The sequence below is a fragment of the Canis lupus genome, chromosome 4 (genome assembly GCF_048164855.1).
Source record: "Canis lupus baileyi chromosome 4, mCanLup2.hap1, whole genome shotgun sequence".
In the NCBI taxonomy this organism is placed as follows: Eukaryota; Metazoa; Chordata; class Mammalia; order Carnivora; family Canidae; genus Canis; species Canis lupus.
Genome location: NC_132841.1, coordinates 36,915,566 through 36,933,526, shown reverse-complemented (window position 1 = coordinate 36,933,526; position 17,961 = coordinate 36,915,566). Strand labels below are relative to the sequence as shown.

The 17,961-nt window shown below is 51.5% G+C and overlaps 1 protein-coding gene and 1 long non-coding RNA gene across 14 annotated transcripts in view; one reads left to right on the top strand and one right to left on the bottom strand.

The window, feature by feature from the left end:
* Positions 1–2,296: 2,296 nt before the first annotated feature.
* Positions 2,297–8,761, bottom strand: LOC140631548 (uncharacterized). 3 transcript variants are annotated; one of them, XR_012029089.1, is made up of 2 exons: positions 8,560–8,761; positions 2,297–2,671 (listed from the first exon to the last, which is right to left on the bottom strand). It is a non-coding gene; the product is annotated as an uncharacterized lncRNA (long non-coding RNA). The 3 variants fall into 3 exon arrangements; XR_012029088.1 differs by having other exon boundaries at positions 8,611–8,761; XR_012029090.1 differs by having other exon boundaries at positions 8,648–8,760.
* Positions 8,762–15,773: 7,012 nt separating this feature from the next.
* Positions 15,774–17,961, top strand: part of NSD1 (nuclear receptor binding SET domain protein 1) — a 154,152-nt gene continuing 151,964 nt past the window's right edge. For 2 of the 11 annotated variants that reach the window (XM_072823997.1, XM_072823996.1), the window contains exon 1: positions 16,670–16,869. The gene's annotated coding sequence lies outside the window, so the exon portion shown is untranslated. Of the gene's footprint in view, positions 16,081–16,502; positions 16,550–16,668; positions 16,870–16,899; positions 16,956–17,074; positions 17,148–17,961 lie in introns of those variants that run through there. The other 9 variants (XM_072824000.1, XM_072823995.1, XM_072824001.1 and 6 more) reach the window with 7 other exon arrangements.

Below are 17,961 nucleotides of genomic sequence, written 5' to 3'. Positions count from 1 at the left end.
ACTATGCCAGACATTCATTCCAAGAGATCAGCACACAGTAATGAGGCATCTACAGTGGGCTGGTCACAGGAGACAGCTTTCGGCACATGGCAACAAATGAAAAGATATTTATATATTTATATTATAAATAAGCACGTTGTTTAATAAATATTGAGTGAATGACCTACCTTAAGCCCAAGGTACCCAAGACATTCAGGTAACGACTTTGGAGCTCTCAGACAAATCTAGAGATCAAACCTCAGGGATGGCTAGCATTTAGGGAACGCCAGTGAGGAGTAGATGAAGTCCCTCTGGGAGACTGGGTAAATGATCAGCAAAGTGGGGCTGCATTTGCTGGACAGGAAAATTGGGAGGCATGCCGAGGGTGTGAATGCATACGGAAAGGCATAGAGGGGTAACAGGCAAGAGTGGGAGGCCCTGGAAACCCTGTCGTTCCAAAAGGTCAACAGAGTCAAATGCTTCCGGAAGTGCAACAGCAAAGGTTATGAAATGCCACCAGATTTGGTCAAAGTGGGGCTGTTGGTGACCTGAAGATAGACTGCACTTAAGAGGAGAGATGAGGAAGGGAATCCAGAGGCCATAGAAGGGAGAAGAGGCAGAGCCTGGCTCTCCTGAGAGAGAAGAGAGACTAGGCCGTGGGCTGCCAGGAAGGAGCAAGAAGACCGGAAGGCTGGAGCTGCGAGGAGCAAGATGAACAAAGGCCAGAGGAAGCATGAGGGCGGGCCCAGACCCCAAGAGAAGGGCCGGCACAGCGGACTTCCGTCTCCTCCTGGGAGCGCCAGGGAAAGGCTGGTGAAGCGGGGGCCAGCCAGGTCCCCGGCTGGAAGCGGGGCAGGCCGGCCCGCGCCGGATACCGGCCGCCTCCTCCCGCGGGTCCCGACCGAGGACGCCTCTCCCTGCGCTCCACGCCCGGCGCGCGGCTCGAGCCCACGGCCTGGCCGCCGCCGATTGGTCCGCGGGAAGCACCGGACGGGGCCGGCCAATCAGAGGCGCCCTCCTAGGAACGCGGCCCCAAGGGTGGCTCCCGGAGCCGAGCCCCGCGCAGGGGAGCCCCGGAGCCCGGGGGCCGGCCGCGCGCACTCCGGCCCGCGCGGACCTCAGGCTGTGCCCCGCCTTCCCCCGCCGTGCCCCACTTCTGCCCACTCTGAGGCAAAGAACCCGAGCTCTTTCGCTAAAGCCTCCTTCTACTCTGTGATGGGGCTCTAATGTCTGGCCCTCTGGTCCAAGGAGGTGATTTGTTATTTTTAAAGATTTCATTTGTCTATTTGAGAGAGAGAGAGAGTGCGAGAGAGCAATCACGCCGTGTGCTCGCACACACGAACGGAATGGGGGGCAGGGGGAGAGGGAGAGACAGAAGCCCAAGCCAACTCTGCCGGCCCCGGAGCCCTATGCAGGGCTTGATGTCACCACCGGAAACCAGGACCTGAGCCAAAATCTGAAATCAGGTGTCACAGGCACGTACCTGGCTCAGCTACCCAGGCACCCCCAAAGTGGAGATGTAGAGGAAGATAGAACCAAGTTCAAGTCACTCACTTACCATGTGAGCCATGGCAGGTAAAATGGCTGTAAAATGGTGCTATTAATAGCTAGGTATTCTTTTTGTGAGGATTGTAAAGCATAGTGCCTGGTATGTGGTGAGCTTCCAAAAAACATTGGGGAGAGAGAGAGAGAGAGGATTTTATTTATTTATTTGAGAGAGAGAGAGATTGCGCACGAGCAAGCAGAGGGACAGAGGAAAAGGGAGAAGCAAACTCCCCATTGAGTGTGGAGCCTACTGGGGGGCTCCATCCCAGGACCCTGAGGTCATGACCTAAGCCAAAGTCAGCCGTTTAACTGACTGAGTCACCTAGGCTCCCTGGTTATATTTTTTATGATTGTTGCTATTGCTGTCCTCAAGGAACTCACCATCCTTGTTCCATACAGCCTTGTGTTAAGGCTACTTTTTATTCCATTGCATTGCTAGAATGTAAACTGCTTGTCCACAAGAATGTGCCAGTATGCCTTTTCAGTCTTCTAACCCCACAATCCCTTCATTTGGTCTCACAAAAGTAAATTCAACCTATAGAAACAGTAGTAGTCAAACAGAGTAGACAAAATCAGGGATTCACAGCACAGAAAACTTCAGCAGTTAGGTGGGAATATTTATAACACATCAGGGTATACTGGAAGAACATCTGTGAAGGCTAGCTCTGTGAGCTTACACAGACCTTGATCTCTTTGAGCCTCATTAGAACACTAACCAGGACTATAACCATTGCAAAACTCTCCAGGTATCAGGCACTATCTAAAGCTCATATTAACTCTCAACAATCCCACTTTATAGAGAGGATACACAAGGACAGGTTTGTAGCTATTAAGTGGCAGAACTGGGGGTTCAAATCAGGCCTTCTGGGTCAGTCTTCAGAGCATGATGCTTCTCAGACACTGGCACAGGCAGTTGGCACACTGGAGATCCATCACGTAGGACTATGGAGAGAGCTGGGACTAACAGGCAAGGCCTTCTGCATCCAGTAACTAAAGGAGGTCAGGGTGGCTAAAGGGTAGAGAAGGAGGGGAACAAGATAGGCGATGAGCCTGGATACATCTTGGAAAGATTCCTAGGCCACAATGAGGAGCTCTTGTCAGCACATGGGAAGCATGTGACGGGGTTTCCATCTTCATTGCCACAGGCCTGGAATGTAGAAAGCAACAGGAGCCACTGTTACTATGGTTTAGCTTCAGTCCCTGCTGGGCCTGGAGACCTAAGCTCATCATGGTTCTAAATCCCCTGGCAGCCCCTGGGCTCTCTCCTTGGGCAGGGCTGGGGATGCCACCAACTTGAAGTTCCCCAAGTCCTCCTTTCTCATTTTTTTTTTTAAGATTTTATTTATTTATTCATGAGAGACACAGAGAAAGAGAGGCAGAGACACAGGCAGAGGGAGAAGCAGGCTGCATGCAGGGAGCCCGATGTGGGACTCGATCCTGGATTTCCAGGATCAGGCCCTAGGCCGAAGGCAGTGTCAAACCGCTGAGCCACCCAGGATGTCCTGATTTTTTTTTTTTTTTTTCTGTAGGCTCATTAATACAACTAATTAGACCTCCTGAAACCAACTGCATCTTCCCATTGACTATCTTAGCCTGGCTTCCAGTTTTGATTTTAGAGATATCCCATCGTTTAAGGCCTCTGAAATTCTCCCCAAGGTGCTTGTTATCAACTCTAGACCTAAACTGACTCTCTTCATGAGGGTCCCAGGATTTGGGGGGAAGTTGGGAGGACTTTTTGATCTTCAGGCCTCAGGTAGTCATCTCATTATTCTGTCTTTCCACTGATTCCTCTGGAAAGTCCCTGGGATTCTTCTCAGTTTTCCTGTGCTCTCCTACTCCACCTCAAAGCCTTCAAGTCCTGTCTTCTCTGAGATGACCCTTGCAGTATATTCTTTTGCCTGGTTCTTCCTCCAGATCTTCAAACTGCATGTATGTCCAGCTGCAGGCAGGGTGGAGTGTCTACCCCTGATGTCCCTTGGGCCCCCCAAACTTAACATGTCAAAATACCAGTAACTGCTTTACTTAAAAATATTCTTGCTAGGGGCACCTAGGTGGCTCAGTGGTTCAGCGTCTGCCTTTGGCTCAGGTCATGATCCTGGGGTCCTGGGATCGAGTCCTATGGGGGGTTCCCCACGCGGAGCCTGCTTCTTGCTCTGCCTATGTCTCTGCCTTTCTCTGTGTGTCTCTCTTGAATAAATTAATAAAATATATTTTAAAAAAATATTCTTGCTAAAAACTTTAACCCAAATCTAATCAAGTTCCTGACCTAATATCCACTTTACAGGAAATGCAGAGGCAAAGGAATAGCTTAAATGACCTGAAGGGGAAGCATCAGCCAACTGCAAATAAGGGGCACTCCCAGGTTAACTGGCCTGGTCACCTCAGAAGCCAAATGTCATGGAAAATATGATGTGGGGGCATTTCAGATTTTAAAAGACATAAGAAATACAAGGACCAATATATGACCCTTCATTTGTTTCTAGGTCAGAAAAACCATTTACCAAAGACATTTTGGGGGCACCTGGGTGGCTCAATGGTTGAGCGTCTGCATTTGGCTCAGGTTGTGATACTAAGGTCCTGGGATCGAGTCCCTCACTGGGCTCCCCGTGAGGAGCCTGCTTCTCCCTCTGCCTATGTCTCTGCCTTTATCTGTGTGTCTCTCATGAATAAATAAATAAAATATTTAAAATAAAATAAAATCATTAAGAAGAGTGGGGAGCACAGGCATGTTGGTTCATTTAGCTGGGCCTCATTTTTGCCCCCAAGCTGGCCCCCATGGCTTATCTTTGCCCCCACTCCAAACATGCTGGCCAGATGTGCTGCCACAAGTCATTCCAGCCTTGAGAAGTCACCCACAGAAGGTAGCCCCATCTAAACTCCACACTAACCTGTGTGTATCTAGGGGTGGCTGGCACTTAGGGTTCAGGAAATGTTGCCTATAGTCAGGGGCCCTGTGATGTAGCTCCTCCCCTATTTCTGCCAGACTTGGCGCCACCACCATAACCTCACATGCACTCTTGCCCCTTCATCTGGTATCCACCCTTCCTCAGAACCCTGAAGGGATCCAATCATGAGTGGAGGATGCCCACTGCTTAGGCCCAGCTCTGGGCTCGGGCCCCAAGGCCACTTAGCTGTCCTTAGCTTCCTCAAGTCTATAGCCCTTCCCTTTCCTCTTACTTCCTATCTCTCCAAGAAAATAGAGGCACTGGGTGGGATATCTTTCAATTTCCTTCCCTTTCCACTTAAAAAATACCTGAGGCTCTACTTTGCCTGTCTTTTTTTTTTTTTTTTAAGATTTCATTTATTTATTCATGAGAGACATAGAGAGAGAGAGACATAGGCAGAGGTAGAAGCAGGCTCCCTACAGGGAGCCTGATGCAGGACTCAATCTCAGGACCCCAGAATCACCACCTGAGCCAAAGGCAGACACTCAACCACTGAGCTACCCAGGTGTCCCTCTACTTTGCCTTTCCCTAGGTGTTTTCAGAAGATGAGGGATTTCTCCTCTACTCTAGGGCCCATCCCTTTACCCACAACCCATTCACATATCCTGTACCTCCTTGACCTGAGAGAAGACCTCTCAGTTCTATACTTTTAACTTTCCCTCCTCTTTTTTTTTTTTTTAAGATGTTATTTATTTATTCATGAGAGACACAGGGAGAAAGGCAGAGACATAAACAGAGGGAGAAGCAGGCTCCTCTCAGGGAGCCTGATGTGGGACTCGATCCCAGGACCAGGATCATGCCCTAAGCCAAAGCCAGACGCTCAACTGCTGGGCCACTCAGGTGTCCCCAACCTTCCCCTCTCAATTGGCTTCCTCCCAACAGCATTATACTAACTCAAAGATTTGTTCATTCAATCCACAGATATTTACTGAGTAGCCACTCTACATCAGGTCCTCTTCTAGGCACTGGGAACAGAGCAGTAAGAGAGTCCTGACCTCTTGGTGCTTCTATTCTAGACAGTGAGAAAGATGTGAGTGTGGGCAAAAAAAAAAAAAAGAATCAGGCTATGAGGACTGTGTAATACTGGTATAAAGATAGGCTTACAGAGTCAATGGAACAGATTGAGAATTAAAAAATAAACCCATGGGGATCCCTGGGTGGCGCAGCGGTTTGGCGCCTGCCTTTGGCCCAGGGCGCGATCCTGGAGACCCGGGATCGAGTCCCACATCGGGCTCCCGGTGCATGGAGCCTGCTTCTCCCTCTGCCTGTGTCTCTGCCTCTCTCTCTCTCTCTCTGTGACTATCATGAATAAATAAATAAAATCTTTAAAAAAAAAAAATAAAAAATAAAAAAAAATAAACCCATGTTTCTATGGTCAATCGGTTTTTCAACAAGGGTGTCAAGATCATTCATTGGGGAAAGACAGTCTTTTCAACAAATGGTGCTGGGACAACTGGATATCCATATGCAAAAGAATACAGTTAGAGGAAAAAACAAAACAAAAACAAAAACAAACAAACAAACAAACAAAAAGAATACAGTTAGAGGGATGCCTGGGTGGCTCAGTGGTTTAGTGCCTGCCTTAGGCTCAGGGTGTGATCCTGGAGACCCTGGATCGAGTCCCACATCAGGCTCCCTGCATGGAGCCTGCTTCTCCCTCTGCCTGTGTCTCTGCCTCTCTCTCTCTCTCTCTCTCTTTCTCTCTCTCTCTGTGTCTCTCATGAATGAATAAATAAGATCCTAAAAAAAAAAAAAAGAAATAAAAAAATAAAATAAAATAAAATAAAAAGAATACAGGTAGATACCTATCTCACACTATAAAGTAACTCAAAATGGATCAAAGTCTTAAATGTAAGGGCTAAAACTATAAAACTCTTAGGAGTTAACATAGGGTAAAATTTCATGAACTAAGATCAAGAAATGGTTTCTTAGATATTACCAGAAGCACAGCAACAAAATAAAAAATAGACAAGTTGGACTGCACAGACATGAAGAAACTTTTGTATTTTGAAGGATACTATCAAGAGAAAAAGCAATCCACAGAATGGGGAAAAATATTTATCAATCTTATTATATCCACTAAAGGACTTATATCCAGAATATGTGAAGCACACTTTTAACTCAAAAACAATAATAAAAAAGACAAATTACTCAATTTTTAAAATTTGGAAATAATCTGATAAACATTTCTCCAAAGATATACAAATGACCAATAAACACACTAAAAGGTGGTCAGTCATTAGGAAAATGCAAGTGAAAATCACAACGAGATACCATTTTACATCTACTAGGATGGCTGTACTCAAAAAAAAAGTGGATGATAGCAAATGTTGAAAAGATGTGATGAAAATGGAACACTTATCCAGTGCTATTGGGAATGTAAAATGGTGCAGTCACTTTGGTAACATCTTCAAAAAATTCCTCAGAGTTAAATATGGAGTTACCATCTGGCTCAGCAATTCTACTCCTAGGTATACACCCAAGAGAAATAAAAACCTATGTCCAACCAAAATTTTGTACACAGATGTTAAAAGTAACATTGTTCCAAATAGTCCCAAAGTGGAAGCAAGCCAAATATCCATCAACTGATGGATATTAATTGATAAATAGATGTGGTCTATCCATGCAGTAGACTATTATTTGGCCATAAAAAGGAGTGCAGTACTGATACATGCTACAACATGAATGAACCTGGAAAACATTATACTCAGCAAAAGAAACCAGACATAAAAGACCACATATTAGGGGCACCAGGCTGGCTCAGTTAGTAGTGCATGTGAGTCTTGACCTCTGGGTTGTAAGTTCAAGCCCTACATTGGGCATAGAGATTACTTAATAAAAATTTTAAAAAATAAATAAAAGGCCACATATTATATAATTTCATTTATATGAAATATCCAAAATAGGCAAATCCATAGAGACAAAGAGTAGATTAGTGGTTGCCAGGGCCTAGGGGAAGGGTGGGAAGGAGGAGTGACTGCTAATGGGCACAGAGTTTCTCAGAGTAATGAAAATGCTTTGGAATTACATAATGATGATGGTTGCATAACTTTGTAAGCATATTAAAAAACCACTGGATAGTACGCTTAAATGGGTGAATTTTATGGTGTGTGAATTACATCTCAAGAAAATAGAGAAATTGGGACACCTGGGTGGCTCAGCCGATGAGCATGTCCATGATATGATATGATATGACTATCATAAACAAATAAAAAAAAAAAAAAAAGATGTGATAGAGTGACCCAGGGTGCATAGGGGCTCCTCCAGGTGAGGGGGGAGACAGGAGGCCCTGTTTGTAGAGGGACTCTTTTTTTTTTTTTTTTTAAGATTTATTTATTTATTTATTTATTCATGATAGACACACACACAGAGAGAGAGGCAGAGACACAGGAGGAGGGAGAAGCAGGCTCCATGCCTGGAGACCGACGTGGGACTCGATCCCAGGATTCCAGGATCACGCCCTGGGCCAAAGGCAGGCCCTAAACCGCTGAGCCGCTGAGCCACCCAAGGATCCCTGTAGAGGGACTCTTGAGCTGATTGACAGAATCCTGGAAGACCTGGGAAGACCTGCAGTCTTCTAGGCAGAGGAAACAGCAAACACAGGCCCTGGGATGGAACAGTTTACACAAGACCAAGTCTCTTCTGCCTTCAGAAAAAGCCCTCTCTCTGGTACCTCTCCAACAATTGCTGCGTTCTGTTCTACACAGTCACATGTTTTCCAAACATGGTTTTGCCTCAGGTCTTCTTCACCTTGGGAATGTGAAGATTTTCCAGATTATTCTGAGCATGGTTGTTTTCCCAATCACAATTTTGCCTCAAGTTTCTATGTGATGGATATAAAGATTTTGTGGATTATTCTGACATGGTTGTAGTTAATGGAACAAGTTCTTATACTTACTTTTCTTTTTCTTTTCTTTTTCTAAGATTTTATTTATTTATGCACGAGGGACACAGAGAGAGGCAGAGACAGACAGAAAGAGAAGCAAGCTCCTTACAGGGAGTCTGATGTGAGACTCGATCCCAGGACCTGGGATCACACCCAGAGCCAAAGGCAGATGCTCAACCACCGAACTACCCAGGCGTCCCTTACCTAACTTTCATATGAAATCCTTGATCGACATGAGAAATGCCTCTATGTTACCTTTCAGATGGCTTTTATGAGAAAAGCCACATCTCACCCAAATGAATCTCCTTGGCAGAGTTCCTCAGGAGAGTGGGTGCTGGGAGACCCCTCAGAGCTTCCCAGGGACCTCACTCAGGGCAAGGCTCTAGCTTTGTCTGTCTTTCCTAGGACTAGAACCCAGCAAGGGGATGGTTGTCATGGGGATGCATAATAGCACAATGGCTTTCATTGATAAGTGGCATCATCTTTTTGGATTGATGGTCAATCCGTTAAGCTGAGGGAGTTCATGATGAGACCTGGCTTTGCCATTTTAGAAACACAGGGTCTGTTTTCTCTAGATCAATAGAGCTGAATCTATAGCCCCAAGGTTTCGATGAAGATGCTTTTAGGGGCAACTGGGCAGCTCACTGGTTGAGCATCTGCCTTTGGCTCAGGTTGTTATCAAGTCCCCCATCAGGATCCCTGCAGGGAGCCTGTTTCTCCTTCTGCCTATGCCTCTGCCTCGCTCTCTGTGTCTCATGAATGAATAAATAAAATCTTTTTTAAAATAATAAAATAAAATTTAAAAAGGTGAGTTTAAAGTGCACACACAGGGGTGCCCGAGTGGCTCATTCGGTTAAGCATCTTCGGTTCAGGTCATAATCCCGGGGTCTTGGAATCTAGCCCCAAGACAGGCTCCCTGCTCAGTGGGGAGTCTGCTTCTCCTTCTTCCTCTGACCCTCCTGCTCCCTGCCCCCCACTCATGCTCACTCTCTCTCTCTAAGCAAATAAAATCTTTTTTTTAATTTATTTTTATTTTTTTTTTAATTTTTATTTATTCATGATAGGCACACAGTGAGAGAGAGAGAGGCAGAGACACAGGCAGAGGGAGAAGCAGGCTCCATGCACCGGGAGCCCGACATGGGATTCGATCCCGGATCTCCAGGATCCCGCCCTGGGCCAAAGGCAGGCGCCAAACCGCTGCGCCACCCAGGGATCCCTAAGCAAATAAAATCTTAAAAAAATATATAAAGTGCACATATAATACACCAAAAATTATATTACTTTTAATATATGATTTTTTAAAAGTCAAATAAGATGTCAACTTCCAACTGTGAGTGGCTTATATATATACTCTCTGGAAATTCTTTATTTTTTTATTTTTTATTTTTTAAGATTTTATTTATTTATTTGTGAGAGATACAGAGAAAGAGAGGCAGAGACACAGGCAGAGGGAGGAGCAGGCTCCATGCAGGGAGCCTGATGTGGGACTCAATCCTGGGTCTCCAGGATCATGCCCTGGGCCGAAGGTGGCACCAAACCGCCAAGCCACCAGGGTTGCCCCAAAAATTCTTAAAAGGAGCACTTGATCAAAAATGTGGAAGACAATTCACTTCACTAAGCCCTTACCTCAGGGTCTCATCTCTGCTTATCTGACCTCCTTTTAGTACTTGGGGAATGACACTGGGTTTGAGCTCTGTGCCATCCCACCACTTGCTAGAGCAGGGCCTTTCACAAGCCACTTCTTTCTCAGCTTCTGTTTTTATTCTTTCTTTTTTTAAAGATTATTTATTTATTTATTTATTTATTTGAAAGAGAGAGAGAGAGGTCGAGGGAGGGGAAGAGACTCCCTGCTGAGCAGGGAGCCCCACTCTGGGCTTGATTCCAGAACCCTAGGATCATGACCTGATCTGAAGGCAGATGCTTAACTGACTGAGCCACCCAGGTGCCCCTGCCTCTATTTTCATCTGTAAGATAGGATAATATGCTCTCTGTGCAGGGAGAGAATTAGTGGGTGAATGTAAAATGGTAATCCTTAGCTGGTAGAAGGTACAACCACTCTGCTGGCCACAAGCAGCGTGCAGCATTCTTCCCCTTCCCACTCTTCTCCTTGGAATCAATATTCAGAAGTGCCTGGCTGGAGGCTGAGGGCCCCACTTAACAGGCTGTCTTACTCTGGATCCTATAGGCTCTCTTATACTATTGACCCCACATCTATCTGACTCCAGCTCCCATAGATTGTCTTACATTTTCTGAAAGCATTGTCTGGCACAGAGGAATGTGTGTTCCCCAAACATCTGAGAATTCATTTAAGGAGGATTTAAGTTTTACCCATTTGGTCCATAATCCAAACCATAATTATTATTATTATTATTTTTTGAAGATTTTATTGGGATCCCTGGGTGGCTCAGCGGTTTAGCGCCTGCCTTCGGCCCAGGGCGCGATCCTGGAGACCCGGGGTCAAGTCCCACGTCGGGCTCCCTGCATGGAGCCTGCTTCTCCCTCTGCCTGTGTCTCTGCCTCTCTCTCTCTCTCTCTCTCTCTGTCTATCATAAATAAATAAAATCTTTATTTTTTTAAAGATTTTATTTATTTATTTGCAAGAGACACAGAGAAAGGCAGGGAGAAGCAGGCCCCATGCAAGGAGCCCAATGTGGGACTTGATCCCGGGACTCCAGGATCACACCCTGAGCCCAAGGGAGACACTCAACCATTGAGCCACCCAGGCCCCTCAAATCATAATTCTTTTGTCTAATGGAGACGCAAGCTTGGAGAAGAGAGGAGGGGACAGTTCAGGCATTAGGAAATGTTTCTCTAGTAATTACTCTGAGTGTCACAGTCCTGGGCTTGATCACTGGAGGTCAGAGAAGTGTACACTCTGAGTGTTTTGTAAGGGGCTCATCAACTGGCTGGGACCATATTTGGAAGCTAATAGTTACTGCAGTGGTCATGCTGGGGTGGGATCAGGGAAGGGTTCCAGGAGCAGGAGTCTTCTAAGCTGGGCTCCAAAGGTTGAATAGGAATTTGCTGGATGGGAGAAAAAGCAGACTGACTAGCATGAGAGCAGGCTGGTTGAACTGTGGCCTGTCCTGGTACAGTGAGTACACTGGGCAGCCAGGGAACTGATGAGTGCAAAAGGGAGTGGATTAGTGGCCACACAGAGGTCTTTCAAAAGATAATGTCTGAGAAAAAGAACACTTGGAGGTGGAAACTTGAATCCTTGGGGTTGGGGCTTTGGAAAATCAAGTTAGCAGACAGGAACCTGGTATTTGGGGTAGAAAGGAAACAGTACTGGAAAGCTGTATGGCGGGATCCCTGGGTGGCTCAGCGGTTTAGCGACTGCCTTTGGCCCAGGGCGTGATCCTGGAGTCCCAGGATCCAATCCCATATCGGACTCCTTGTATGGAGCCTGCGCCTGTGTCTCTGCTTCTCTCCCTCTCTCTGTGTCTCTCATGAATAAATAAATAAAAACCTTAAAAAAAAAAAAAAAAGGCTGTATGGCTTCAGATGTGGCCAAGCCTTCCTTGATCCCCCCCCCCGCTTTTTAATATTTTATATATTTATTCATGAGAGACACACGGAGACAGGCAGAGGGAGAAGTAGGCTCTCTGCAGGGAGCCCGATGCAGGACTCGATCCCAGGACCCTGGGATCACGACCTGAGCCAAAGGCAGATGCTCAACCACTGAGCCACCCAGGTGCCTGCTTTCCTAAGTAGAAGCCTGATCCAGTTCTGGGGAAACTGCTGAGTGGGAAGAGAAAGGAATTCTCAATTTCTAGACAAATAAGAAGGGATGGTTGTGGTATTCACCCACAACATTTGGGATTAATGACCAAAGACCTCTGTACCTCCCTTTAAACCTGATTGTTTAATCAGAAAGCAGATGATGCTCATGGCCAGGGAGATGAAGTGCTTGAACTGGGAGTTGGGGTTAGGAGTTTGGCTCTGACAAAGTCATGCTTCCTCTCAGGATTCAATGAGAGGGTGTCTTGGAGAACAGTTGGCACAAAGGAGGAGAAGCCACAACTATTACTGGAACAAGGCAGTTCTAGCCTATTCCAGAGATAAGGCCCTGGCCAGGGTTGTGCTTCTAGAAGAAGTGTCAATCTCTTCTCAACACTGCTGGCAGAGTGGGCTTTGTACTGTATAGATGTGATCCATAACTGCTCCTTAACCTTTCATGGTTCCCAACTGCCCTCCAGAAAAAGCTTATATTCTTTAACTTGAATAAGGCCCTGCATGGTCAGGTACCCATGACCGTTCCCATCCTCACCTGACACCTTTTACTACTTCCCTGACTGCCCCTGAGGCTCCCCCAGATCCCCTAGCACCTTTAGCTTTTCCCTTAGTGCTCAGCTCTCTACCTTGTTTTCACTTATCTGCCTTCCTCACAAGGCTATAAGGGGAGAACTCCATAATATCTGCTGAATGAAGGAATGAAGAAGGGGCACTCCTAAGAATAAAGGGATCAACTGTGTACTGGCTAAATGCCTTGACAGGCATCTATCTATCTCAACAGGGTAGGAATTATCAGTAACATAATTCACAGATGAGGAAACTGAGGCTAAAGTAATGTCACTGCCTGACACTTAAATTCCTGAGCACTTGTGGGTGAGGCAGGCCCTGTGTTGGGTGGGCCCTTACAGATGATATCTATGTGCCAGCTAAGAACAACAGATATAAGGCCAAGCAGACCATGTGACAATTAAGGCCCTAAAACCTTGCAGAGGAGCTTAAATTCTGGACTTCAGTTCTTCACAGGGCTGCTGAAGTGTTAAAGGAATTAATGCGTATCAAGGGCCCAGGATGGTGTCCAGTATACAGCATAGATTTAGCAAGTATTTGATTCTAATCTCTGTCTTAAGGATGGGAGACAAGTGCCCAGGAAAGTTCCCTGAGCTCAGATGAGGAGGATAAGACAGAGCCCTGTCCTTTCCTCCCTGACTTCAAGACCCAGTGTCCTTGTGAGTATATGTGGTCCTGCGGGTCCCCTCAACCCAGAACTGACTGACACACAGGAAGTGCTTGGCCAGGGCCTGCTGGATGCAGAGGCACCAGAGAGGGCTGTTGTATTTGAGACCACTGCAGCCAAGTTCTACTTAAGAGGCAGGAAGGGCCCTCTGAGGTCACCCCAGGGAAGCCCAAGAGGTTTTACCTGGGCTTCTACCCTCCCCAAGACCCATCAGTAACCTGTTCATCCCAGTTGCCTGTCCCCCTCTACTTCTTTTTCTTGGGGGCTCAGATGTTGGAAAGAGCACTTCCTGTAGGGCAGTGATGTCCAGAGGTCAGCTCTGGGAAGAACCACTGTCCCAGCACATCTTCATACCTTAGCATCTTTATTTAACTGTCTTTTCCAGAGGCCTGGGGTGTCCTGAAGCAGGCATCTTCTCATTTGTTTTCCCAACACCCAGCATATTGCCCAGAATGCAGGAAATGGTTGTTGAATGAAGCAATAATTACATTTCAGGACTCATCATGCACTTAGTCTGTATAGGCCCCTAAAATTTACCTTTACCTTAGAGAAACCTCATAGCCACCCTGTGTGTTGGAAGCCACAGGTGAGGAAACTGAGGCTTGGGGCTGTTAAGTGACTGGCTCAGGGCCAAACAGGGGCGGCTCTGAGGTCCTCAGGGTGGTCTGTGGCAAAGGAAACGTTTCAGAGGAGCCTTGATGAATTGGGGCAATTGGCAGGGTTTAATTGTCAGTCAGAAACGCCTAGCTCAAATTATTAGGTGTGAAGAAGGAAACAGTCGAAGCTCCCCCACTGAATTGCCCAAAAGGGGTTGGCAGGAGTGACTCCATAGCAGAACAAGGGGTGATCCTGTAGGGCGGGACCCCGGGGTACAGACCCAGCTCTTCTCTGGCTGGTCCCAGTGCACAGAGAACACTGCCAACCTTACTTTGCACCTGGGGACCTTCAGAGTACTTCAGAGGCCCCCTGGGGTCATGGTTGGGGTGGGTGGGTATCTACCCTCTATGAAAGTCTGCTTGCTGTCTTGGCAGGGACTGCATCCCAGCACTTACGGTGTGCTAAGGCTGTGTTCCTCCATGGCTGGACTGTGGGCCTTGGAGACTAGGAGGTTCAGGGGCAACCTGAGCTCCTAGGCTATGAGGGCCAATGTCGGGGTGGAGGACCAGAAAGGCTGAAGGGTGGAGTTTAGGGACCCCCGTGCCGATGCCGTGCAGTGGGAGGCCAAAAGTGGCCTTTTTCCCAAGTGGGCTCATGGCTAACAGATAGAAGGGCTGCGGGTAAACACTCCACTGGGGCAATAATTATGCACATTTACTAAGCCCAGGGAGGAATGGTAGTCACGTGGCTCTCGAGGGCGGCGCCCTCAGCTTTGAGATGGAGTTAACTCTAATCACAGAAGGCTTTCTGGAGGAGGCGGGATTTTTATGGCGGTAGATCGTGGTTTTCCCCGAACAGCGAGGATGCCCTTAGCACTTTAGGTAACAGCTAGCTGCCGCGGTGAGCCTTTTGCAGGGGTGCAAGTCCAGGGGGCGACGGAGTCAGACCGAATTGGGGGAAGGGCCTCGGGGGCCCGGAGGCCCGGGCTGAGGCTGGGTTTGGGCTCTCTGACTTGTCCTTACGCCGCCGTCTTTGATGTTTGGACGCTTCGCGGCCGTTCCCGGCCAGGGCTCCCGGGCCCCGGGCGCTGGGCGCAGGCCTCGAGGTCCAAGGCGCCCCGGGAGCGGACCACACCGGGCGGAAGGTTAGGCCATTAGGCCTTGCCGGGCCCGCGGAGCCGTCCGCCCTCCCAGTGCAGTTCCGCCGGGGTCCCGAAGCCCGGCTCGCAGGGGCGAGGCGCGCGCTCCCGGGGGATCAGGGCTGCGGAGCCGGCGGCCTGCGCCGGGCGGCCGTGGCACGAGAGGGCCATCTGCCTGGGTGCGGAGAACTGCAGCGTCCGCGGTGCGAGGCGCGGCCCCTCCGGGCCCCCAGCCCGCGGCCCCTGCCCCGCGCGCACACACCTCCGGACGCCCGCCCGCGCCCGCGGCCCGAGTCCCCGTGCCAGGCCCAGACCCAGACTGGGCGCTGGAGGCGGTGCAGGGATCAGTGGACCCCTCCCCCAGCGCCCCCCTCGCCCCGCCCGAGGCCGCGAGGACCCCTGAGCCCGGGGGTGGCGAGGGAGCTTCGTCCCGGCGGTGCCCCGGCTGGGGACGCGGCCTCACTGGGCGGGGGCCGCACGGCGGCAGGCCGAGGTGCGGGCGCGCTGTCAGGCTGCTGCCCGGCTCCGGCGCGGGGGGTGGGCTCGGCGCGGGGGTCGCTAGCCTCATCCCCCGGCCGAGGCCACGGCCCGGCAAGCAGTGCCCGGGCGGGTAACCCGACCCGACCCGGCTCCCGGTCGCCGCTCACCCCGCAAGGCCGGGCAGGGGGAGGGAGAGAAATGGGAGGGAGGGGGAAGGGAAGGGGTGGTGGGTGAGGGGCTGTGGGGACCGCAGGGCCGCGTCCCCGGCCTGTCTGCGCGGCTCTGGGGCGGCTGCCCGTGCCACCCGGGACGAGCCAGCCCCCTGCCTCGCGGGCGTCGGGCCTGCGGCAGGAGGGAGCCCCGAGGCTGCACAAGCTTGGCTCGGGGAGGCAGACCCGAGCTGCTGCCTCCATTTTGTTTCCTGCTCTGCTTGGTCTGTGGTGGTGGTGGTGTGGGTTTGGGGTGCGGCCGGGCAGGGGGTTCACCTGCGGCCGCGCCTGCTCGGGGCCTGAGGCCTCGAAGACCCCAGCCCGAGCCCCAGGTGAGCCCCGCGGTAGGAGGGGGGTTGCCTCGGCCTCGGGCCGAGCCGAGCGGGCTGAGGGCAGGTGCCCCGTGGATGGGGAGCCGGGCTGTAACCTAAGATGGAGGTCGGGACTGACGCGGGGCTGGCGGGACGGTCGGACAGGCCTCAGCCGGGCCAGGTGGCGACGGGGCTGGGGCTCGAGATGGGTAGGGTGCAGGAGCCGTGTGCAGCTCGGGGCCGGCGCGGCGCCCCGAGGCAGGTGAGGGGACCTGAGTGCCACCCACGACGCCCGCAGGCCCAGACACTCCGGGGAGGCGCGCGAGGCCCCTGGGGAGGCTGCCTCAGGCCCCGCCCGGGCAGCCGGGCCGGCCCGTAGGCCCGGGCCGCAGGCGGGCGCGCGAGGGGAGGGGAGGGGGCGGCAGCGGCGGCTCCGCTGATTGGGCGGCGCGCTCGCGAGCCCGACTTCACCCGCCCTGAACCCCGAAGAGTGAGGCGAGGGAGCGCGCGCGCGGTGGGGGAAGGGGTGCGCGCGCACTCGGTGCCCCAGCCGCACGCGGGCCGGCGCGAGGCGCTGGGTCGCACGCGCCGCCGCGGGGGCGCGCGCGGTGGGGGTGTGAGGAGGAGGAGGAGGCGGCGGCGGAATAGGCCGGGGCAGGTCGCGCTCGCTGCCTGCTCCCTGGAAGAGAGACGCGGGGGGAGGGGGGTGCGGCGAGCGGCTCCGCTCTCTCCCCAAGGCTCCGCTCGCGCCCCAGTGTAATGAGGGTCACCCCCTCCCCCCAGCCGGCCCGGGAGGGGGCGCGGGGCACGGTAACTAGTGCGCTGGGTTGGGTGGCGGGCAGGCGCGAGGAGGAGGGAGGAGGTGGCCGGGCGGGGAAGATGGTGGTGGCTGTGAGGTGAGGGGCGCGGGGGAGGGCCGGGCGCGGCGCGGTGTCGGTGGCCCGCGGCCTTCTAGCCGCGGGCCCCCTCCCCCTCCATCACTACCAGCCGGGCTCAGGCCTAGCCGGCCCGGCCGCCGCGAACTTCCTCCCGGCGCGGCCAGTGCCCCGCCGGCCTCTCGCGCGCACCTCGGCCTCCGCCTCCCTCAGGTAGCCGGCTGGTGGGCGCGGGGCCGGCTGCCCTCCTGCAGCAAACTTTGCTTGCTGCTTAATATTGATGAGTGCGATCGGCTCGGCCAGGAGGTGCTGCCGCGGCTGCGGAAAGGAGCGCGGCCCGGGCAGGCGGCGGCGGCGTCGGCAGCAGCCATGTTTGTCAAGCTGTAGCAGCTGCTGCTGCCCTGACTCGGCTGCCTCCGTTTCTCTCCCTCTGCCGCGCGTCCCGGCCTCTGGGCCCTGCAGCCGTGGACTGAGCAGTCCTGCAGCCTGGAAGGCGAGGTTCGGGGTGCACCCGCTTCGGCCGACTCGCCTGCGGCCTGGGCACGGCCGCTGCAAGGGCTTCAGCGCCGGCTGGTCGCAGGGTGCAGCGCTATTGTGACCGCTGCACCCGAGCGAGCCAGGAAGGGGGGGGGTAACCTTTTTTTGTGCAGCGTCCGGGATCCCCCCTCGAACCTTACAGCCCCCTCCCTTTTGGAGATCCGGACGCTGGACTCCCCCAGCGGGGGATGGGGAGGATGATTCCTGTTTGAGATTTAGGAATTTCTACTGCCAAAGGGATTTTAATTTTAGTTCAGCCCAACTGTCCACCAGTCTGCAGTGCAGGAAAAAGGGACGGGTTGTTTGCATGTGGCAAGGTCTGCCTAGCTTCGGGAAGATGGAGTTTGCGGATGCTCACCGAGGCCATTTTTCCATCGTCAGCTGGGGAACTTTTTCCGCCCATGGAAGTGCAGCAGAAAGGCATCGAGGCCACTAGGCCTTGAGAAGTGGCTGCCATTTTGGAGATAAGAGTCAAATGGCTTATAAACTC